Raw genomic sequence first — 25047 nt, 5'->3', positions numbered from 1 at the left:
AGTAATCAGGGATGTACATATGATAATAGTGATTGTGTTTTGAACTGATCTTACCAATTTAGTGCTAGTGTGTTTTATAAGTGTGTGTTAAATAATTATATACTTTTACACCCAAGCTATGGTCAGTGTTTGCTTGTGCTATTGTATTTCTGTACCTAGTTTGTATGCTCTGTATACTGCCTAACTCTTCTTGAGGGAAGTCTGACTGCTCAGCCACAGCTACCAAGTGAATCTGTGTGGTACAGACTGCTACCAAGTGGGTTTACTGCCAAACACCTGTAGTCTTAAATCTTTTGCAGTGGTCCCTAAGGGAACTGCACAGGGTTCTGCCTAACAATGCTACAAGCTCTTGACACCCACTTGTCTTAATATATTTCGAACAACTTAATGACCGGGCAGGTTTGTCCCATAACAGCTGAACATAACATTTAAAACAACTATTCTTATTCAGATTTTATTCACAATAGTTTGGGTTATCTGATGTTGTACGACGATCCTATTGGCTACAAAATGTGCGGTAGCAGCAGCCACTACATGGCATGTTCCTTCTGCACTTTAATTTTTAAAAAGTCAACCTCTCTGGGAATTTTAAGGCCACATTCATCTGGCTAGACTGCAAACTAAGTTGAGAAATACTTTTACAAGTATGTACACGTAAAAACAGGTGCATTTTGTGCAGACTTGCTGAGAGATAATTGTGCATGCTTACACACATCCTCCTATAAATGTACATTTTTTCATGGCATTGTGACATGGTAACATGTTTGGGGCTTGGAGTTAAATGAAACTATGCATAGTTATTATTCATTTGTATAGAAAGGTTAGCTTTAAAAAATATTTAAGTACAGAAGGAACATGCCATGTGGTGGTTGCTGCTACCGTGCATTTTGTAGCCGACAGGATCGTACAACATCCGATAACCTAAACTATTGTGAATCAAATATGAATAAAAATGGTGTTTGTTTTAAATGTTAATAAAAATGTGTTGTTTATACCACCTAGTTTGCATCTTTATGTTTAGCCGTTATGGGTCAAACATGCAGTTGTTGGAGATATATTAAGACAAAAGGAACGTTGACAGGTATGGAAGGATGTTAAGAGCTTGCAGCATCATCTGTGACAATAAAAAATCCAGCATCTGGAACAGCAACAGAGTTGTACTCTATGTCTTAACATAGGTGTGATTAAAAACATAGAAACAGTTTCTTTAGCCCATTTTGGATTGCTGGTCCCCACTACATCCTAGTGTTACACCTGTGAATGAAAATAACTTTTTAAAAATCAACCAGCGATGGGTGTTGTTATACATAATCAAATGGAACACGTAATAAAGAGCCAGACCATTTTATGTTTTTGAACAAATATTTATATAAAAGGGCATATTTAATATAGAAAGGAAAAGAGATCATGCACAATTAGGTCAATACAGAGAGAAAAAGTTTTAATGCAATGAAAAATAAACATGTACATTGAAACAACCAACGGTCAGCCACTCAGCTAGGACGAGTGCATCGCCTGTGTGACCTAGATGATTTAAAGGTAGAGATGGCAGAGGTGCTGTGAAATAGTGAGGGGGGTTGAAACCTGCAGGACAATGCTTCAATCTTAAAAAATGTCATGGCCTCGGTCACACCCTGGAGCGCCGGTTGGGGCTCAATACCACTACCCTGTTGCCTGCATCCCTCCCAACTCCCACACCGGTCCCTTTTGCGCCCCTCTCTAGCCCACCCAGCACGTGATTGGAGGATTTCCTCCAGGAGGTCCAAACACCTTCGCCTCCAAGCTTGGCGTGGTGTCTAACTTCGGCAAGCCTGCAAGAGCGGGACCTACCCTCTGAGCTGACGTACTATGTAGGTGAGTAGCGCCCAGACCGCCAATCCTTTTTTTTGTCTCTTCCCCTTCCTCCAAGCTCCCATTGCCTGCATCCCGCCCAACTCGGTCCCGGTCTACTTCCCAAACTTCTCCCGCCCACACAGCCCGTGATTGGAGGATTTCCTACAAGAGTAGCCCTTTTCACAGGAGGCCCCAGGGCAGTCTGGCCAGGCAGCCTGCTAAGGGCTAGAGGCAAATGGCAGCTCCCCTCTGGGCAGCTCCCACCCCCGTTTCCCGTTAGCACATGGAAGCCCGAAGAGAGATCCAACAGCGACAACCAGGTAAGGTGGTACAGGCCGGGAGCAAGGCCATTACTGAGCTCCAGAAAACCTCATCACTATTACATTACTACCACACTAAAATTCTCGCACACAGTCTGTGTTTGATTTAAATATACGTTAAACAAAGTATATGTTTTGAATCTAGGTGTACTTCGCTCACAGTATATGTCTTGAATCTAGGTGCACTTTGCTCACAGTATATGTTTCGAATCCAGGTGTACTTTGCTCACAGTATATGTTTCGAATCTAGGTGTACTTCGCTCACAGTATATATCTTGAATCTCGGTGTACTTCGCTCTTAGTATATGTTTTGAATCTAGGTGTACTTAGCTCACAGTATATGTTTTCAATCTAGGTGTACTTCGTTCATAGTATAGGTTTTGAATTTAGGTGTACTTTGCTCAAGAGTATATTTCGGAAACTCGTCGCATTTAAACACTTTACTAAAATTCTAACCTCAATTAAGGTTTTGCACTCTTTTGCATCCAGCCACTTTTTAAGCACTGCCTTGCCTTCCGATCATAGCTGCATTTTAGGCACATTCTACTTTGTGGTTATTTTTACACCTCAGAGACTAGCAACATAGCAGAAACTGCTTTTCACACTCCAATTTTAGCTATAGCTATGGTTTCTGTACCCTTTTACATCCGGCGCATCCGAATTAGGAATTTTATTGAACCTGGCCTTACTTCCCCACTATGATGAACCTCACTGCACCCCTGATTGGCCATGGTGCTGCACTGTGCTGCGCCTTCCGGTTAGCCACTGCGCTGAATCCCGCTGCTCTCTAGTTAACCATTGTGTTAAACATTGCTGTGTTTTACATATAGCCACTGTTCTTTCAAGTTAGCCACAGTGTTAAACCTTGCTGTGCTTTTCAGTTAGCCATTGTGTTAAACCTACTGCACCTTCCAGTCATCCATAGTGCCGAACCGTGCCTTACTTCATAGTTATCCAGTGCTGAATTTCACTACGCACCCCCCCCCCACCAGCCATTGTGTTGAACCTTGCTGGACCTTCTAGTAAATCAATGTGTTGAACCGTACTGCACTTTCCAGATAGCCACTGTGTTGAACCTTGGTTTACTTTCTAATTAGCCACTGCGTTGAACCTTGCTGGGCCTTCCAGCTAGCCATTATGTTAAACCTTGCTGTGCTTAGATATAACCACTGTGTTGAACCTTGCTGCGTTTTCTGGTTAGCCATTGTGTTAAACCCTGCATAGCCACAGTGTTCAACCTTGCTGTGCCCTACAGACAGCCATTGTGTTGAATCTTTCCACGCTTTCCAGGTAGAAACTGTACTGAACCTTGCTGCGCATTCCAGTTATCCATTGTGCTGAACCTTGCTGCGCCCACACTCAGCCACTGCGTCAAACCTGGCCCCACTCTCAAGCCAGCCACGCAGGGCTGAAGCCTGCCGCGCCCCTAGTTGACCATTGTATTGAGCCTGCTATGCTTCTTAGTCTCCCATTGTGTTGAACTATATTATCACTACCATACTAACGCATTGATCTGACATCGCCAAACCCATACAGTTCTGGAGCATAGCCCTTCTCAACCTAGGGGAATTGTCATAAAGCACACACTGCTCAACTGACACTGGTAGCAGTGGACAATCCGTACCACACTAAAAGGCCCTTCCGTGCAGTCTCCCCTGCTCCGCCATTCCACAAAGCAGACTAAAGACCAAAAACAAAAAAAGAACCTGGCCACCACAGGCTACAACCTCTGAATCGGTCAACAGTACGCTACAAAAAGAGCCACAAGGAGAAACAGTGACTCTTGATCCCAAGAGCAAAACTTAGCACCTCAGGTCAGCAAAGAAACAGATACAATAACAAAGGTTCTAAAGGGAAACAAGCATACAAGAACCAACAAGAAACCATTCTACACATCACCACAGGGAGACAAACGCCTCTGTGCCGTATACAAGACCAAACCAAAAATAAAACAGAAGGAAAGACAAGTAAACATGACTCCACAGAAGAAAAATCTGACCACTGGAGGTGATCAAAGGAGGTACCCACAACAACCAAATCCTAAACAGAACTACCAAAAGACATCTTCAAACCTCTAATCACCACAGGCGAGGGCCTCTAGCCTCTACAAGCCCCTACAACTACTATGGAAACTACAGGTCTCAGCAAGGAAACACCAAAACCAGTGAACAGCAGGAAGGCTTTCGCAACTGTGAATCCTAACTGCATAACCACAAACCCCCACTAGGGAAAGTCAAACCTAAATAATCACAGGTAGGCTTTAGCAACTGTGAACTGATATAACACATTCTCCCTGCGATGACCTGTGTATATATCTATAAACTGTTACCTCAATTACGTTTCCTATATGCCTCTGGAGAAACCCCACAAACAACTTTGCAGACAACAACAAGAAAACTCTTCCTACCTTGTCTTCGAATATAGGAGATTAGGAAAGTTTACCGGAAAACCCTCCTGCGACACCTTCAAACACAGGTGCCGGAAGGAGGCTCCCGGGAAACCCTCATTGGGAAGAAAACCCACCTGTCAAGTGCTGAAGAAGTTACTGGTCTCGCTGTTCCCTCGCGATGGATTATGAAGTCTTGCAGCTAAGTGACGAGGTAAGTCACCTTGAATGGTCTAGTCGTGTGGCCCTTTCTGGAGGGATGGAAAGAAAAGAGTTACTCCGGAAATCTTTTTAGGAACTCCTCTAAGTGTCCTGAAATAAATGTGAAGGTACCCGGGGAGTGTCCCCGAGGGCTAGTGTGAAGAGTTATCCGGTAGTTGCGAAAATAGCCCTCTCTTACAAAGAGTAAGAAAAGAAAAAAATAAAGGGATTATTTTTGGAATTACCTAAGTGGTAGAAAGAAGGAATGGCTGAAATGAAAGAGGGTCCTACCTGGAAGTGTGCTTGTGTACAGATCTCGGAGGCGGGACCTAGGAAAAGTAGTGACTGGACCGGGACGTGACCGGTGAATGCCGTGTACTGATAGGAAATATTTTTTAAAAAAAGGCAATCAATCAAGAGTAGAAGGAAATGCGATCTGGCTACGGACTCAATGTCAGGTGTAGGGGGTTTTCTTACAAGAGCTTGAAGAGAATCTGATCCGTGTAGGAGAGCAGGTGGATGATGGCAGGGCGGAGGAAAGGGAACGAAAGGGCGGTGTTTCCCTAAAGAGAAATGTAGGCAGAGTTAAGGAGAGAATAACGAGCCAAAAACAAGGCAGAGTGGATTCGTATTCTAGGACCGATAACTCACGGAGCGGAGCTGCTGTAGACCGTAGCAACGCACCGCTGTCCAGGCGGCTTGGGTTCATATACTGCTTCCGGAAAGAGAGGAGGAGCCTCGCTCTCGTCTTCCTACCGATGAACTATCCCGCTCCTTCGCGTTACAGGTGCCATGTTGGAGGTACAGAGTCTCGTTTTGGCTGCAGCGGCCAATAATGCCAGAACGAACCCCTCCGAAGACCCGCTGTAACAGAATGTCTCAACTGAAAACTCTGTTATCTCTAGATAATATCTGTCCAATATGCCACACACCAGGGAAAACAACGCACAACATACATCCAAAACAGAACTAATGAAATGGGGCAATCTGAGAATAACACCAGGAAATAGACACACACTATAGGACTACACATCAGCACACTTAACGGAAATAAGTCAATTTGTGCAAATGAGACCAAAGTCGCTCTACCTCACATCCTACATGTCAACCCACCATCCACTTGAACAACCACCGACACTCAAGAACTACAAGCAGATTCACAGAACTAGGGGAAGATGTGAAACACGCCGAAACATAACAGAAGGAAGCAACACTAACACATCGTTCATCACCAAAAACGGGCCCAGGTGAAGGCACCACCAACCACAACAAGCAGAAGACCACAAAGAAGACACAACTACCCAATCCAGAACCTAACCAAACTACTCAATGTAGAAACAGACCAAAACACGCAAACGGACGGCATCAACAAACACCAACATGAACACCAAAGGACGCAGTAAAAGACCAAACAGATCACCACAGATAAAAAGACACACTGTAGCCTTATCAACACCATATCAATGTCAAATCACATGATGGAAATGTACAATCTACTATACGACGGAGGGATAGACATCCTAGTCCTCAACGAAACCTGGCTGACTCAAAACTACAATGTCATAGTGCACAACTGCCTACCCCACAATTTCAAAATCAAACAAGCCAACAGAGAAGGAAAAAGAGGAGGTGGACTTGCTGTGGCTTACAAAGGACCACCTAAAAATAACAGCTCAACCACTAAACATCCCTAACACAAATCACTCATCATAAACCTAGCCCCAGACCCTTAAACAAATCTTATGTTTTCTACAGACCACCGACCTACAACGCTACATTTGTGGAAGCAATCACCAACAGGGCCATTAAGTAAGACCACCTAATCATTCTTGGAGACTTCAACATCTGTTTTGAAGAAGAGATCATGAACCCGTCCAAACCCCCTAACCAACCAGCTAGCCCCAAATGCAACAGCAAATGCTAAAAGGATTGATGCAAACAGCAGGCTAGAAGCAACCTTTAACAAGAAAAATCTGGTTGCAACCGCACCACCAATACAAATCCTCTGGAGGGACCCCATTATTCGATCGTTCGTGGTCCATTCTCCATCAAAACACCCCACCAGCCTGCTAATAATCCCCCAACCTTGAAAAGAAAATGCAGAAGCATTAACAGTGTGGACCTTAACGCCAAATTAGTAGCCACAAAACTGTCACCCACCACCCTAGATGCAACAGGCATAGAAGAAAGAACAGACGCAATCCTAAAATGGATCACGGAAACAATTGACATTGCACCGGAAAAACTCTTCCCTTCACATACACAATGGCAAGATATGATGTGATATGGCATTTATAATGTGTCTGTATGCAAGTGTTTCTAGGTGCGAGATGGTCCACACCCCACCTCATAGCAATGAAAAAAAGAAGAAACTAGAAGAAAAACCTATGACCAACACAAAAAAAAAAAAAACACATATCAAAGGCAGATCTGATTATACAAAGCAGAAATACTCAAAGCAAAAAATAAAATACTACAATGAACGGATTGCAAGAGCAGGCAATGTCCAAAAAGAAATGTTCAGCATCATAAATGAGATGAGAAACCCATTCAGGTGCAACAACTCAATGATACCTACACAAAAACTATTTGATGACCTTGCCAATAATTTTGAGAACAAAATCAGCAACATTCTGCAAATCATACTAAGCAGGTCAAATAACCCCAATTACCAACCCAGCCAGCACCGGAACCAACAACTAGACTAAACCGCCTCCCCCAACCACAACAGATAAATTCAACATCCTGGTCAGCAAAAGCAAAAAAAGCAGGCGCCCCAGCCGATCCCTGCACACCAGACATCTACAAAACCATCCTCTCCCAAAAAACACAGACATACTAGCTCAGTCTCTTCAACCTCTCACTAGAAACAGGAACAGTACCACAAGCCTTCAAATCAGCTTACATGAAACCACTCCTTAAAGACACTATGGGAAATGTGCAAGACCATAACCAACTACCAACCCATTTCAAATATCCCATACCCAACAAAACTACTAGAAAGTCATGTATAAGAACAAATCATGGAATACATGGAAAACAACAATCTGCTAGATCAGGCACAAGTCGGCTTCAGACCTATGAAAGGAATGGAAACTGCCCTAATGTCCATCTGGGAGGATCTAAAGACCAACGCTAATTCCAACACAAACTCAACACTAATATTACTCAATCTCTCAGCAGCCTTTGACACGATCAACCACGACACCCTCATCAAAAGACTTGAAGATATTGGGATTGGCAACACATCCCTCTGGCAAAAAGCATTCCTGATAGAAAGAACCAAAACAATGTGGCTAACACCATTCAAATCAACACCTCGAAAAACCACTTGTGGTGTTCCACAAAGCTCATCGCCATCACCGTTACTCTTTAATATCTACATGACACCCATAATCAACCTTATCAAAAGACATAGCCTCACCTGCTACAACTAAGCAGACGACACCCAAATGTATCTACAAAATCGACATTGGCATGGAGAAAAATGCAACACGCATCAAGGAACTTAGCCAATGGAGGAGGACCACCAGCCTTAAGCTAAATTGGGATAAAACTGAAATCATGATCAAACCCAACGACTTGGCAGACAAGCATTTGCTTGGTGGTCCAAGCTGGGAAACCACTGGAGCCATCCAAGGTGGTTAAAAACCTGGGAATCCTAATGGGCAAAGAGCTAACACTAGAACCACAAGTCAATGCGTTAGTTAAGAAATGTTTCTTCCACCTGCACACAATTAAGAAGATACTTCCCTTCCTTCACACACGAAACACTACACTTGCCATCATCTCTCTTGTAATGTCAAGTATAGACTACGCCAACAGCATCTTCCTGGGAATGCCAGATTACCGGTTGAGAAAGCTACAACGGATACAGAACGCAGCGGCAAGACTACTCCTTAAACTCACTAGAGCAACCACATAACACTGGCACTAAGAACGCTGAGTTGGCTGCCATTCAAAGAGCAAATCTTCAAAACACTGTGCATAACACACAGAGCAATACACGGCCAACAAGCAGACCTCATACAGGAAAATTCATCATCTACAAACCAAGATCCAGGAACAATCCACTTTATACTGAAACAATGCACAAAACCAACATTTGGAGGATCTGCATTCTCCTGCATAGCACAGAAGCTCTGGAACACACTCCCAAAAGAAGTATGAACAACAGAGGATCATCTCAACTTCAGGAAGCTGTTAGAAACATGGATCTTTAACAATCCTTAGTAAGAATACCCCAGCACCATATTTCCACACACTACAAAACTCGATAAATACGAGAATAAAACTGCCATAGAGACATACTTGGCTTCAGACAAACTCCTTGAGCAGGCAATGTAATGAGCCTATGTGTGTTTGAGGGTGCCCAGTGGATGTGGTAGAAGGAGTACGATGTTGAGTTTGGATATGGTTGAGGGTGATCAATGTGGCGGCCCTGGATATAATTCAAAAGGTAACCTTTATGTGGAATCTGGATTTAACCGTGGAGGGCCATTAGAACGAATTTGGATGCACCCTGTAGGTAGCGAATGCCTGAACCTCACAGAGTGCAAGGGTGACAACAGTCATTGAACCAACTAACAACCCCCAAATAATTTTGCCTACTCACTTTAAACGCAAAACTATATATAACATTCCCCTACTGCAACACAAGACCATCACATGCCACAACAAGTCACATACACCACACAACATCAAACAAGAAAACGGGCCAAACGCACAAACTGGGGACACGCCTAGCAACAACAACCTGCAAACTAGCACACACGGACCAATTTTCCAAACAGAAGCTACTAACAGCACAACACTCTTGTGCTTTTCCCTGCACTTCTCCCTCCATATCCCACTAACAAATTGCCCCCAGTCCTCTTTCCTTTTCGGACCCGCCAGGTCGCCAAGAGACCATGCAAGTGGCCGCAGTGTACGGTACAAGATAGTGAAAGCAGGTCCTGCTGCTCCGTCCTGGCCCAGGTAAGGGCCTCCACTGTGCCCTCATCCATTTTCGTTTCTTCCCCCTTTTTCTCCTTCTGCCTCAATGACCTGCTCCTCCTACCTGGATTCCCTCCCAGACCCCTCCCCTATACTCCTCTTCCCACCTCCCCTCCCTGTGAGTGGCTGGCCTCACTCAAAAGCTGCACTCTTAGAACAGGAACCAAGAGAAGCATTGCATGGGCAGCCGGCTAAGGGCCACAGGCAAAGGGCAGCTCCTTGCTGGGCAGCTAACCTCCCAGTCTGCACACCCTACAGCTACAACCAAGGTAAGGTGGCACGGGCGGTGAACACAGCCACTACTGTACTCAATTAAAACCCTGCCACTTCTACACTACCATCATATTACAACACACTGTAGATTACCTGCTTCACCCCCTACATAGGCCGATAGAATTATTGGAAGTTATCTGGGTGCAGCATTTGGATGTATAGACTCTGTAGAGTCCACGCTATTTTCAGAGCGTGCAACCTGAACATTGTGCTTCCAGCCCAACTACCAGCGTGCAGTCGGTCAACCCTCTCCATTTCCAGAAGGCGGAGACTCTTGATCAAAACCCTAGCTGATCCGTGGAGCGAAGTCAGAGTCAGCAGAGTCTCATGGAGTCTGGGTGGAGGCTGTGTGGAGGCTGTGTGGAGGCATCGCAAACGGCCCAGCCCAGGAACAAGTAAATTGCATTGCATTTGTGAAAGTGAGAAAAGCAATTGCACCCAGAGGCCATGGTTGCCTCAACAGGACCGCGCACTCGGCAGCGCGTCAAGACATCTTATGCAACAGACCCGCCCGTTTCACCCGCATCGCCCCCTCTGTTGGAACAACCACTGTCCCAATGCAATCAGCCGCGAGAGAAAGCATCTCTAAAGCGTATACGGCAACCAAGAATTACAGTAAGGACACAACCATTTATTTCTTTAGACTAGAACGTTGAACATTCTGTGATTCAGGGGGTGGTCAATTCCTCTAGCGTGACAATTAGAGAAGACCTTTTAACACCGGTGAATCAAGATCAAGGCTTTGACATTGCTCAGCATGCAAATGAAGAAGTTTTGCAAGCTGTGAACGAGAAAGCCCCTTCAAATGACATTGAAGTTATATCCTTTGAATCTAAATACAGAGATATGAATGCAGCGAACGCTGACAAACACTCACTTGTTCATCAGACTAAGGACCCTTATTTATGTCCTGAGAGCAATCAGTTTGTATACTCCAGGTAAGACACGCAGCCAATATTCCAGTCGCACAAACAGCATTCTGACGCTCATAAAGAAAGAAATAACATCAGTGGAAAAGAACTGCAACCATATCAGAAAGAATCTTTTGACACGCCTGCAATGAGTCGAAAGATTAAAGCTGAGAAGGGGAAACGTAACTGGCAATCCAATTACGAACACCACAATAAATTATTATCAACCTCGCGTTTATCAACATTACATAACAGACGTATGGTAGGTCTTTCTTTAGACATAACGGAAATAGAGGACTTCATGGTAAATCATGAAAAGCGAAAAGAAGTTTTAATGTTTCTAACCTAAAGAAGCCTACTGCATTGGAAGCAGCAATGACATCAACTCCAGTGCTTCAGAACTTTAAAGATACACCCATTCAACCGGCATTTAGACAGACGAAAGAGCAAAACAGCACGCAAGTAAAAGAGGAATTTAACAACTTCCATTCACAGGACAATAGCCTCACAACATGATGGAAAAAATTATAAGTTACTCACCGTAGTGACTAACGTACTCTTAGTCCGTAGTCCCCTTTCCTCCGTACTGTATGGGCGTCCCTTCCAAAAGGACGGAAGACGGAACCTTTTTCACCAGAAAAAATCTTCTTACCCTTTAAATTAAGAGGCGCGCTAGGGTGCGGCCCAGGGAGCATGCGCTGACGTGTCGACAATAGATTTAACATTGCCTAATGACACCAGTATTATTAGGGGGGAGGTTGGTGGGACGTATGGAGGAAAGGGGACTATGGACTAAGAGTACATTAGTCACTACAATGGGTAACTTATAATTCTTTCCACCACGCCATCATGTTGCGAGGCTATTGTCATGCGTGTTGGCCGGGAGCGGCTTGTGCTGGCCCTCAAACGCTTCTTTGATGGCCGAGACCATCCAGCGGGATATGTAGGCCTTTCTTTCCTATTCTATGCTATTACACGTAACCTAAGAATATGCCTGCCTATTTAAAACTATCTGTAGTAAGTACATCTATTACTGGATTTAAGTAATGTGTGGTACCACAGAGTGTATATATTTGCCATTCTTTGAAGAAGTATTGCAAGTACAAAGTGTTATTTTTTATGTGTGTATATGTTCCTGAACCCTTACTTTATATAAAGAAGCTGTGTTATCACCTAACAGTGTGTGGACATTCCTTTGTGGGGGCTTGGGGGACACACTGTACTTGTACTTAAAGAACCTGCCTGCATCTCCTCCTGAAAGCTTAAGACTGGCTGCTCGTCGATTGCTACCGAATTAAGAGCCCTGGCTGGGATGTTCTGTGCCTTTACCCTACCATATCTGGTAAACGTGGACCCTTGTGCACTACAGTGTTTTACCTCATTCCTCACTGGTCATCAACAGTGTGTCCAGGTTGGAGGTTTTCTTTCAGAAATCCTCCTTCAATGTTGCAGTGTGCCGCAGGGTTCATCTCTGTATCCACTTCTTTTGAACATTTATCTCTGTGCCCTAATGAATATTCTGGAGAATTACCAACTCAGATTTCATGCTTATGCTGACGACAACCAGCTATATATTAGACTTGATGAAATAGAGGGAGCGGTTGCCCTGGTAAGTAGGTGCCTAGAAGAAATAGGAATATGGATGGAAGAAAATTGGTTACAACTAAATTTTTAAAAAAAAACAGAGGTGATCTTGTTTGGTCCGAAGCACCTTCTTGAAGGAAATAGATGTCCTCCACCACCCCAGTTTTTAGGAACCAGCCTTAAGTACGCCGCTAAAGTAAAGAACCTACGCTGTATTTGGCAGAGTGACCTGGGATGCAGTGCCCAGGTCTCAGCCAAAGTTCAATCGGTCTTTTACAACATCCGTCTTCTGCGTCAAGCATTACCCTACGTCCCCTCCACTGATCGCGCTGTTGTGATCGGGGCACTGGTCAATGTCAACTTAGATTACTGCAATGGACTTTTGATTGGAGCACCGAGCAAACACATTCATCGCCTTCAAAAAGTGCAAAATGTGGGTGCAAGACTCGTGTTTGATGCAGCTAAGAACACCCACATCTCAGGTCTCCGCCGATCGCTACACTGACTGGCGTTGGAAGATCCGATTTTTTAAAGTAAATCCGGTGTCTGGTTTATAAATGTCTGGCTGGATTGGCACCAGTCTACTTGATAATTAAATTGAAGCACTATCAATCTACTCGGACCCTTAGGTCTGATGACCAACTCCTCCTTGTCGTTCCCAGGACAAACTGTAGATGAAGAGGAGAACAGTGCTTTTCAGTGGCTGGACCTAGACTATAGAATAGTCTTCTGTTGAGCCTAAAACAGGCAAACTCTATGCTGAACTTCAGAGCAGGTTTAAAAACCTATCTTTTTAAATAAACCGAGTGTCTGTGGTTCTCTACAGCATCCTCCTTTTTTCGAAGTTACTTTCTCCAGATCAAGGTTCCTTTTTCATATTCATGGTATAATCTGCGCATGGATTCGATTAAGTTCGTTGTGAGTGCGTTACAAATATTTCAAATTCAAATACATAGAGAGCAGAAGTACAGATACCCCCCTCCAGTCTTTACAATCATGTAATGTGTTTGTTGTGGCTGCCAAGAAGTGTTCCCAGAGGCTCTGTGTACAAGTTAAGGATCATGGGTGAGACGATGGTGTTGTTGAATAGGGCTTATTCTACGTTGTCAAAGTCTGCAGAGAGAAATGAGAAGTAGCAAGAGGCATGGGTGTTCGATAATATGGAGTGCAAAGTCTACCACTTGGATGGTGGTAGGCTCTGGTCCTGAAGCCTAATATATAGGTCTGTTGGAAGGCATTGACATCAATGTGTGCTTGAAGGTGGGTGATCAGGTAGTAGTTGTTATAGTCAGTCAGTCAAAAAAGTTTATTCGGATGCAAAGATCCATTAAACATACAAATACAATAGAACAACATCAGTTTCCCAATATTCTATTTAATGTTTTAAAAGAATCTCCTTAAAAAAACATGTATGAAAAATCCATAAAAGAACAATGATGTATCTATTCATAGTAAAACCTGAGATTAAAAAAAAACACTGTTCCAAAAATCCCTTCCCCGAGAGGAAATATAACACTTACTTGGTCGCTGAGGAAGCACGTCTGCTTTTGTTCCATCATTACATTAAGCTATACCACCTCCCTGGAGCCTCATCAGCCCCTTTCTAAAATACATTGCTCTTTTCAAAAAGGAGAGCAATGCCCAGGCAGTATAAATGGTGTCTGCACTCAAAAGAAAGATGAGTGCTGCCTTATAATTACGAATCTGTCTTCTTTAGAGCCGGTAACAATGTGGCTCTACGTATCCCAGCATAGCCAATGCAAAACAATAATATGTGTCCCAGATCTTCACGCTGGTAACCGCACACTGGGCAACTAGCAGTCAGGGAACCCTCTCCATTTTACTGCATTTCCTTGCAAAAGAAGGCAGTCAAACCTTGCCCTTGTGATTAACCACCAGTCTTTTTTACGAGACTCCCAGATTAGGTATGGCTGAATCACAGCAGGCCTGCTGATCAATTAGTGTAGTTGGCCAGATTTGATTCCATATTCCAATAATATTATTTTCCTTGTAACAGCCTCCCTCAACACCAATTTATGGCTTTTCCCCTCTACCTCTGTGATTAATGCCCGAGGAGGAAGAAGAGTGCCTAGGTTGGCCTCCTCACGGGCTTTGGAAATATAGTCCAGCCAAGGAATTTTTTGCCAACCCCCCTTTCCTAATACAGATCGAATTATAAAATGGAAAAGGGAGGGAAATTCGTTGGCCCATAGCCGGACCCAGAACAAAATCTGGGCCAACGCCCACAGGTCTTCCCAAAACTCCATTCCCATTTCCCGGTGAATTGCAATACTTGCAGCCGAGTTTGGGAGGCCCAGTAGTCTCCTAATCAATTGGTTCTCTTTTATTTGCATTTCCTCAGCCCTCTGGAAGCTCCATATTGGGGCGCCATAGATGGTAACAGCCATTGTTTGGGATCTATAAATCTTAGATATCACTTCTAGTGGTTCCCCCTCACACCGTGACATAAAACGGAAATGACCCCCAGTTTGCTGGCTCATTTTCATAGATTGTTTAGCCAAATGTGCCTTTCCCGATAAAGCTTCCGAGAAGCTTATCCCCAGGTAATCAAATACCTTTACCCTGGGTATCACCTCACCCCCACATAGCATTGGTCTCATGGCCACAGGCCGCTTCCTGCCCACGCACGCCATCACAGCAGATTTTTTGGTGTTAATTATTAGACCCAATTCGCACATGAATGTTGTATATGCATTGATCAGGGTCTGTAAGGCTCTTGGTGTTCTGGCAATCAATACTGTGTCATCTGCGTACGCAAGGACAGGGAAGGCCCCCCTCACTCCCCCAAAACTAAAAAGTCAGCAAAAATGTTAATGAGGACTCCAGAAAGACCATTTATATACAAACAAAAACATATGGGGGCCAACACACAACCCTGCCGCACACCACACCCGACACTGAAGCAGGCCGTACAGTGACCCCCGGTCCACTGCGCACGCATGCCTCATTGTCCGTGTGGATTTCGACCAACACCCTCAAGATATCCCCCGGGCAACCCAGCGACCCGAGCACGGCCCAGATCTTTGCCCTGTCTACCTTGTCAAAGGCCGTGCTCAGGTCCATGAATGCCAGATACACGCCTCACCCTTATAAAAGACTGAGTTGGCCACTAACAGGTACAGGTTTAAACTCTGTTCCATGGTGCCAACTCCAGGCCGAAACCCAAATTGAATATCTGAAAGGATGGATTGTTCTGTCAGCCAGGATTCAATGCGGGCTAACAATACTCTTCCGAATATTTTAAAGGAAGAGTCCAACAGTGAAATTGGCCTATAAGCCCCCGGGTCCGCCATATCCCCCTTTTTAAAAATGGGGAAGATTATGGCCCTATTCGATGAGCTGGGATAGTTACCGGATTTCATGCAAGCATTGAATACTATTGTTAGAAGTGGGGCCCACAAATCCAAGGGGTCCTGAAACATATCTGCGGGAATCATATCCGGGCCTGGTGCCCGATTATGGGCCTGTTGAAGAATGGCCTTCCTGACTTCCTCCACTACAAACTTTAGGGAGGATACAGCTATAGCTGCAGGCCCCTTAGTTGGAGTAACCCCAAAAAGGCTCCCAAAATGCTTTATCCAAGCTCCTTCCACATGTGTCCCACTACCTGCTTGTGTTCCACACCCAATTGGGCCGCCCTTCACAAACTCCCAAAATGCCTTCTGGTCCCTTCTTTTAGCGGCATCCAGAAAGCCTTCCCAGGCCACCCCTTCAATTTCCTTTTTCCTATGTCTGAGCTCACTCTGATAATGGGCTCTCACCTGAGTTAGAGCTCTTGTACTGGAAGCAGGGTCCTTGAGGATCAGTAGTAGTGCTCGCTTTGCTTCTTTACACGCCTCGTCAAACCAGCCTTACTGTGATGATCTCGCCTTAGCCTTGATTGCTTTCGTAAACTTGATTGTAAGAGCCCCCTCTAGTTCTGTTCTACAAATCTATCAACAACTACCTTTGCAGGTAGAGTATCCCCAAAATATCCCCCACCAGAGGTGCTTTCTCCATAATCGATTTGTAGTGCAATTTCTCCTCTGCAATAGTCCTCCATTTGATTCTTCTTTATCCACTGGTCACCCCTTTTATTGGGCAGGGTGCCACGTCCCGCGAGGCACCTGCCCCCAACAGACCCACAAGAGACAAACAAATAGGGTGATGACCACTATTCACATTTGGGATCACCTCAAATCTTGTAGGGCGTTCCCATAAACCCACAGAAATGCAAAAATAATCTATTGTTGAGTAGCCCATTTGGTTGTTGCATGTCACCTTGCCCGGGATATCTGGAGCTAGGCGGCCATTAACTGTGCGCAGCCCCCATTCCAACAACCACAAGCACATCTGCAATCCCTTTGAACACACTCTCTCGTCTATCATGCACGGAACCGGGATATTCACAGACATGTCCTCCAGGGGGTCTAGAGCATCCTTATCCACGCCCATCCCCATTTTGATATTAAAATCACCTCCCCAAATGTAGTATTCATTTTTATTCATTTTTATGCATTTTTATGCATGCCCGCAGACAGTAGGTCCTCCATGAACCCCTTCACTTTTGTCAATCTGTCCACCTCCGAAATGTGTGGATTATTGTAGAAGTTAATGATACAGATTGAATTCCCCTTCCCTGTGGAAAGGATCACTACCTGTAGGAAATCCATCCCTGTGTCTATCACCCTCATTCCACAGTCTACGGAGGACCTGACCAAGATGCACAAACCCCCATAACATCTACCTCTCAGCTTCTTTTTGGCTGGGATTGCAAAGGAAACAAACCCATCAAGAGGTTGGGTGTCCAGCGCCCCGGTTTCCTGTAAAAGTACTACCTCGTTCGCTTGGAGTAATTCAACAATGGACCCATTGCTCAATTTTCCCAATGAACCTGCAATGTTCCATGAGAGCAGACGGAACTCAGCCGGTTTGTCTGCCAGGGTTAGGACATTCTGTTGCTCTACCACACCACTTTCCAAGACTTGGGGCCCAACCGGTGCAACCGTCTGTCAATCCAGATCCTCACAAGAGGTTAGGATCTCAAATTGGTTTGCCAGTTCCAAAGCGCCTGGAGTGCACCTTACTTTGTCAGTAGGATTCCCTCTCTTATATGGTATCATACTCCAACCACCCACTATCTGACAGTCTGGTTCCGGGCAAGCTAAGGGATGGATATGATATGATATGATATTTGTAACGCGCCTATACACAGGTGTTTCAAGGCGCGACGAGGCAGGGAGGGGAGGAACAAGGGGAGACAAACGATCCTACTAGGCCAGGTGTCATTCAGATCGCGCAAGTGCAGGGGTGAGGAAGGGGGAAAGTGCAAGGGGAAGGGGAGGGGGGGGAAATGCAGTACAAGGTAAGTGGCGTAAAGTAATAAATAAATAGGGCCAGCTGGTGGCAAGTGCAAGATAAGTGCAGAAGATAAGTGCTGGGGAAGGGGGGGGGGGCTGTAGGGATACAGAGACAGTCCCGCAGTGCAGAGGGGTTCCAGGGCATCAGTGCAAGTGGAGAGTGGCTGGACCCAGGACTGAGGCCGTTTAGAGTGGTCCAGTTGCAGGATCAGTGCAGTTTCAGTGAAGAATTAGCTGTTCAGCAGGGGAGAGGGAGAGAGAAAGCAGAAGCAAAGAGGAAGGTTTTGAGGTGCTTCCGGAACCGGAGATGGTTCTCCTCAAGTTTCAGGGAGGCAGGAAGGCTGTTCCAGAAGGAGGCCCCTGCCACGGAGAGAGATCTACCCCCAGCTCGTTGCTTCGAGAAGCGGCTAACCCTGAGGGAGTTGGAGGCGGATGAGCGAAGGGCTCGGGAAGGAAGATATTTGGGAAGAGAGAGTTGAAGGTATTTAGGACCCAGGCCCCAGAAGGCCTTGTGGACAATGCAGAGGGTTTTGAACTTTATCCTCGCAGCCACTGGGAGCCAGTGTAGAGATTTCAGTCCTGGAGAGATACGGTCCCTGGGCTTGAGGCCAAGGACAAGTCTCGCAGTTCTGTTCTGGATGAGTTGCAGAGGGCGGAGAGTGGAGGCAGGCAGATTAAGATAGAGGCTGTTACAGTAGTCCAGCTTCGAGAGAACCAGGGCTCGGGAGACAGTGAGCTTCTGGGGGAAGGAGAGGAAGGGAAGAATACCTCTGAGGAGGTGCAGCTGGTAGTGTGACCTCTTGGCGACGTCAGAAATATGAGAAGAGAAGGAGAGTGTGGAGTCGAAGATGACCCCAAGGTTTTTTGCCTTGCAGGTAGGAGCAGGGAGGGGGCCAAGGGAGGCAGGCCAGAGAGCTGCAGGGAAGGAGGGAGTGGGAGTACCGATGAGTAGAATCTCAGTCTTACTGGCATTTAGGCAGAAGTCATTGGCGGCACACCATTCTTGGATAGCAGACAGACAGTCAGAGATGAGGGAAGGAGAGGGGGGAGGCTGAGGGTAGCCTGAAAATGAGCTGGGTATCGTCCGCATAGCACTGGAAATTAGGGCAGAGAGCGGCGATGCGGTGGGCAAGGAGTGCCAGATACTGGTTGAACAGCCAGGGAGAGAGATTAGATCCCTGGGGGACACCACAGGTGGAGAAAAAGATGTCGGAGAGGAAGGACCCCAGTTGGACCTGGGAGGGTCGATTTGAAAGGAAAGAGGTCCGCCACGCCAGAGCCTGACCAGTGATACCCAGGTTTTCCCGGAGACGGTTGAGCAGGATGGCATGGTTGACAGTGTCCAAGGCAGAGGAGAGATCGAGCAGAATAAGAACACACGGAGTGCTGGAATCGAGGTTCAAGAGCAGGTCTTCACGGATGTTCAGGAGAGCAGTTTCCGTGCTTCTGGCAGATCTGAAGCCAGATTGATGGTCGTGAAGACTACCAACAGATTCAGAATGGAGGTTAAGCTGGGAGATGGCCAGTTTCTCCAGGAGCTTGCCCAGGAAGGGAGTGATGGAGATAGGGCGATAGTTAGCCGGGCAGGAGGGGTCGGAAGAGGGTTTCTTGAGAAGAGGGTGCACAAGGGAGTGCTTGAGGGGGGAAGGGAAGACTCCAGAGGCGAAGGAGTGGTTGCAAAAGTCAGCCAGGGCAGGAGCCAGGGAGTCGATGTGGTCCTTGATAGTTTTGGAGGAACAGGGGTGAACCTGTTTAGACGAGACTTTCATTGATCGGACTTGTCTGGAAACCTCGTCAGCAGAGAAAGGTGGAAAGGCAGAGAAAGAGGGAGGAGGGGTGACCGCAGAAGGGCCAGAGGAAGGGCCGGGTAGGGAGGGAGGGAGGTGAAAGGAGGAGAGCGAGGACAGGATGTCCTGAGTTTTAGAGATGAAGTGAGAGGCCAGTGCAGTGCAGAGGGCCTGGGAGGGGACAGGAGAGGTAGAGACTGCAACAGGGTTGGCCAGCTCCTTGCAGATTTTAAAGAGTTCCGCGGAGTTGTTTGATGCCGCAGAGATGCGGGCTTGGATAAGGGCTCTCTTCTTGGTGAGAACGGAGAGCCGGTACTGCCTTTGGAGCAGGCGGCAGGCCAGTTTGTCAGAGGATGAACATGAAGCACGCCATTTCCTCTCTGCAACCCTGCACTTGCGTTTTAGGGTGACGAGATCCGAGTCATACCAGGAGTTACATTTGGCTTTGGGCTTCAGGCGGATTCTCATGACGGGGGCAAGGATATCAAGAGTAACAGATATAGCAGAGTGGAGCATGGAGAGGGCTGTGTCAGGGTGGGAGTCAGCCGAGGGGGCAGGGGGGGGGGGGCGAGAAGGTAGCAGCGAAAGCCTCAACTGACACACGCTTCATGGGTCGGATGACCGAGAAGGTGGGTGGCAGTGAAGAGGGTGGCTTTGCCTGTGGGGTAGGGAGGGTGAGGTGGGAGGATAGGAGAAAGTGATCACTCCAGGAGAGAGGAGTGGAGAGAGGGACGGAGAGGGGAAGGTCAGAAGAGATCAGAGCATCAAGAGTGTGCCCAGCAGAGTGAGATTTCCTTTCCCCTTGTCTTCCTCCCTGGCCCTACTCCCATGGGACTGACCCCATGTCCCCCGCCCCCCTACGCTCATGTAAAAATAGTTCAGGGGAAGAAGCTTACTATATAGTTGGCTTCCATTAGGCTTAAGTCCTCGAGTTAGATTAGAATTTAAGAGGTGAATGGTCATCATTACATCCGAAAAGGTCACCACTACACAGTCTCCTTGCAGATTTTTAGGCCTGTTGCCAACCCAGCCCACTCTTCTGGCCCCCATCAGGTTGGTGTTAAGCCAATGCGAAGCCTTGTTAATTAGGGAGAGGGCCGATTCATATCCACCCTTTGGTAGAGCAGGCAAACCAGTAATTATCCCCACATATGGGACCGCCTCAGGCGGAAGGTTTAGGATTGTCTGATCCCCTACCCCTTGTAGTGGTACTGTGGCTTTCAAGGTTTTGTCCGACTCAACATTGGAATTAGGCCCCCTCTCCACCTTTATAGCTATAGGGCCTTCTTCCACATCCACTATCGCTGCTACCGGTGTTTGCTGCTGACCCTGCTCTTCTACTGCCCTATCACAGCTCAAGGGGCGGCCCCCCTTTTTTAGCTCACACATGGCACAAGGCCTACCTTCAACCACCCCATCCGACCTTCCTTTGGCCAGATCACCCAGCTTCAATGAGATGGTTCTTCTGGAGTCATCCATAATAGCTAATGTGTTTAGGACCCCCTCCTTCAGTCCACTTAGGGATTGCAATATTACCTGTAAAGGTTTAAGTTTTTCGTCGAGATTGGCTTCCAGCCACTCCTAGTCACCCTCACATGCTATCGAGAAGTCCAGAGGCAGACTATCATGCACCTCAAGTGTTGGGCTACTCACCCTCGGGATACCCATCGAGATTAGTTCCTGATCATACTCCCGACCTACCCTCTGTCCCCCAATAACCCTCCCCTCCTCCCCCCCAACCTCTTCTCTAGTTGCAAGTGTTCGGGGCCGATAGCCCCATTATTACCTTGACAAAGGTCCTCTAAAAGCGGGGCGGCCTCTCTAGAGACACGCTCAGCAGCATTCATGCAGCTGACAATTTTGTTAGCCATCACATCCATATAGGAATCAAGGGATTTTTGTGAGGATGTGGTGACCACCGGGGTTTTTCCGGCTTTGCCTGTTTTTACAGTTTTAACATTTTTGGGTTTTTTCGCCCCCCTCCCCGGGCCTCTACCCCCCTGCAGATCTCCCTTCATCTCCAGCTTTTCTTTTCCCCATTATTCGAATCTAGGAAGGCAAGATTGGGCTTTGGCTTCAGGGTAAAAATCAACCTGTTGGCTCACAATGTGAGCTACCAACCACACAAAAAACATCTACCAGATAAAAACACATAAAAATAGGAACAGTGGAACATAAAGAGAAAAAATCTAAAAATCAGTAAATAAACGCCTCCCACGGCTGTCAATGACTAACAATTGCCCAGCCGAGCCTAATAGGCTACCAAAAAGCCCTACACCGAACAATTTTAAGTACAACAGTTTGCCAGACACAATAGATATACACTATAATACTAAAATGCTAAGGTGTTGAAATGTGCAGGGTAAAAAGTCACTGAAGTTCATATACTTTTAGCCAGTTCTAGTTAGCAGTTGCAAAAAGTCAATGTGGGCAAAAAAAAGAAGAAAGGAGGAGGGGGAGAGATTAATAATAATAATAATTTGGCATTTATATAGCACTACGAACCCTCAGGTATCTGAGCGCTGCTTATTATTACCCACGGTGTGTGGTGCTCATTTATCGACCTCGGAAGGATGAAAGGCTGAGTTTGACCCGGCCGGGATTCAAACCTGCGTTAGCAGGCTCTGCACGGATGTCAAAGCGAGCGCTCTACTCGCTGTGCCACTTGACTCGCAACCCCCTACACAACCTTCTCCGAGAGGAGGGGGGAGAAGCTACTTCGCAGCCCCCCAAATGTCAACAGATGTCAACACGATTGCGAACGGTTTGTAAACTGCAAATGTCAAGTCAGTGAGCTCCCAAACTCAGACACTGCTAAGCAGAGAGGAGAATAATGATATTGTTTCGAATGACCCCTGTAGTGCAGAACGTCAAGATCCACTTTCACAGTTTCCACACCCATGCCGCAATGTAAACACAGGGCAAAGTGTGACAAAAGCAAAGCAGAGGGTGGGGAACGCCCGGCAGCTTAAGGAGCTGCCAGAGTCCGACTCTCCCCCCCACCCTCTGCCTGTTCGTAGAGTAGATGTGAAATGGAGTTAAAGAGGAGTCCTAACGACTGTGGCTGCCACAGTAAAATTCGCTCTTCTTTCTTGGCAAGCAAAAAGCAACTCCCGTGAGACGTGAGGCTTTTGTTTTTACAGCGTTATCCCATTAAGTGTTTTCCCAGTGTTCACACGCTGCATGTCGGAGCAGGAAGGACAAGAAGGACTCGGTGCGGACTCCGCATGCTCCGCTTGTGCAAACCCTTTTGAAAGAGCAACTCCTCCTCTAGGCTCCAACAGTTAACCCCTTCATCTCCCAGTAAGGGAAATGTGTCGGACAAGAAGGACACAGCGCGGACTCCGCATGTGCAAGCCCTTTTGAAAGGGCAACTCCTCCTCCAGGCTCCAACAGTTAACCCCTTCATCTCCCAGCAAGGGAAATGTGTCGGACAAGAAGGACTCAGCGCAGACTCCTCTTGTTATAGTCAGAGTGCACTGTAGACTTTTTGAGCAAAGGGAAGGTTTGTTTAATTTTGAGGGTGGCGATGAAGGTTTCCCGAGTGAGGGATACATTTAGGTTTGCAGGTTGAGGGGAGTATAGAGAGGATTAAGGCAGTCAAGAGGGCATCTGAACAGGATGTCACCTTGAAGGATGCTACAGTGTTTGTACGCTGAAATGTCCATAGATTGAGCAACTGTTTGTTAATACTTGATTACTCAGGCTTTTAATTCTGATTAGTAGGTTATGAAAAGAATGGAAAACATGCGCTGTTTGTGAAAAGGTTCAAATCCTTTACAACTTGCGTTGTATTGTAAATGGGATACTATTTTTATTATTATTATCAACATTCAGAAGTAAATAGTTTTTGAATTGTGGCAAAATGATGTAGTCACCTCATAATTTGGATCCCTTGTTTATGGAATGGCAGAATTATTACTCTTGTGACAACTGCAACCTGTTTATTTCAATGAGTTCCTTCTGGGATATTCTTTATTCTATTTCTTGTGAGTTGAGTGAATTTCAGTGTGTCCAATAGTTTGAGTAGTGACGTGTGCATGGTCTTGGTGGCAAGCGTTGACTGAAGTCCCTGGTGAAGATGTTGGCATGTGTGAGGATATGATGGTGACTAGGCTGGTGAAGTCATTGATGAAGGATGTGTTAGGCTCAGATGACGTTGAAAGTTACAGCCTGGTGCAAGCAACGATTTGTGGATGGTGGCAAGTCTTCCTTTGGACTGGTCTCTGGGTTATATTCTGTAGCTCTTAGGGGTCAGGACGTGCATGATGTGGATTGAGGCAGGGGTCAGTAAAGTGTCAGTGAAGAGTTTGTCTAGGTCATAGATGGTGAGAAGGTCTAATGTGGAATGCATGGGAGATTGCTCAGCAGACGTTTAGGAACATCAGCTTTTGGGTTCTCGTAGGGAATGATGGGTGGGTTGGTATGAGTGAAGTTGGAGAAGGTTGCTCTTGTGTGGTGCCTATGTTACTGCAATAATGTGCAGTGTTTGGGTGGTGTGTTGATGTGTGTTGATGATAATGGGCTTTGGAGCGGTTGAGGAGCAACACATAGTATATGTCATACCTTGAGTGTGGGGCATAATGGTCCCTGCACTTTCCAGCTCCTAATAGAACCAAACATGATTTACCCTTGCGTTAATCTGCCCTATGCATCCAACGCCCAGGCGAGTGACGAAATGGCAGCTGTTCGTTAAGGGGACAGGCAATGGTTGGCTTGTAAGCTAAAAGTTATCTGGTATCTCCTGCAGGCAAATACACGGGGTGGTGGAAGGTAAAAAGAACGTTGTTGCTGAGAGACACTAAGTGTAAGGAACCCAGAGTGACCATCACTATTATAAAAAAACTCTTGACTGATAGAAACATGATCCAAAATGTCACTTCAATGATCTTCGCGGTGCTACGATGAACATAGCACTACCTGAAGGGATATTGTAAAGTTCCCCTCTCACCTCTGTAAGTCTTCCATGAGCAACCTACTGATATTCTCTATTTTATGGATGGCTTTGGAATATACTTCTCACATTTTTACACTTTTGACACCCCTGGGAACATCCTGGTCTCAACTGGAAGGTTAAAAAGTGACTCTAGTGATTCAATCACCACAATAACCTTAAGTACTCCAACAAGTAAAATGTACGGAAGTCCTTTTTGTTTGGGTTCTTTTTACAACTCCCAACACATGGCAGTGAAGACAAGTTATTTTAACTTAAAAATGTGTGGATCGGAAAGGATCAGGCAATTAAGAATTCTAATATGATCCCTATTAAAACACTGTTAACCAATCACCTTGTTTTTACAAACAGCTGTGTGCAGTCAGTGCTATAGGCTGTGTTGTGGGCTTTCATTTCTTTAGCTCAATGATAGGGCTGCGTGCTGTCAGCTTTAAGTCTTGATG

The 25047-nt window shown here is 46.0% G+C and overlaps 1 protein-coding gene across 7 annotated transcripts in view; it reads right to left on the bottom strand.

Annotated features, from left to right (window-relative positions):
* The window catches only part of ENTPD5 (ectonucleoside triphosphate diphosphohydrolase 5 (inactive)), a 786147-nt gene that overhangs the window by 141897 nt on the left and 619203 nt on the right, over positions 1–25047 (bottom strand). The gene's annotated exons all lie outside the window — the stretch shown is intronic.

The sequence above is a fragment of the Ambystoma mexicanum genome, chromosome 14 (assembly GCF_040938575.1).
Source record: "Ambystoma mexicanum isolate Mex_15411 chromosome 14, UKY_AmexF1_1, whole genome shotgun sequence".
Classification (NCBI taxonomy): domain Eukaryota; kingdom Metazoa; phylum Chordata; class Amphibia; order Caudata; family Ambystomatidae; genus Ambystoma; species Ambystoma mexicanum.
The sequence above is the reverse complement of the archived record's forward strand: the minus strand, read 5'-3'. Positions and strand labels throughout refer to the sequence as shown.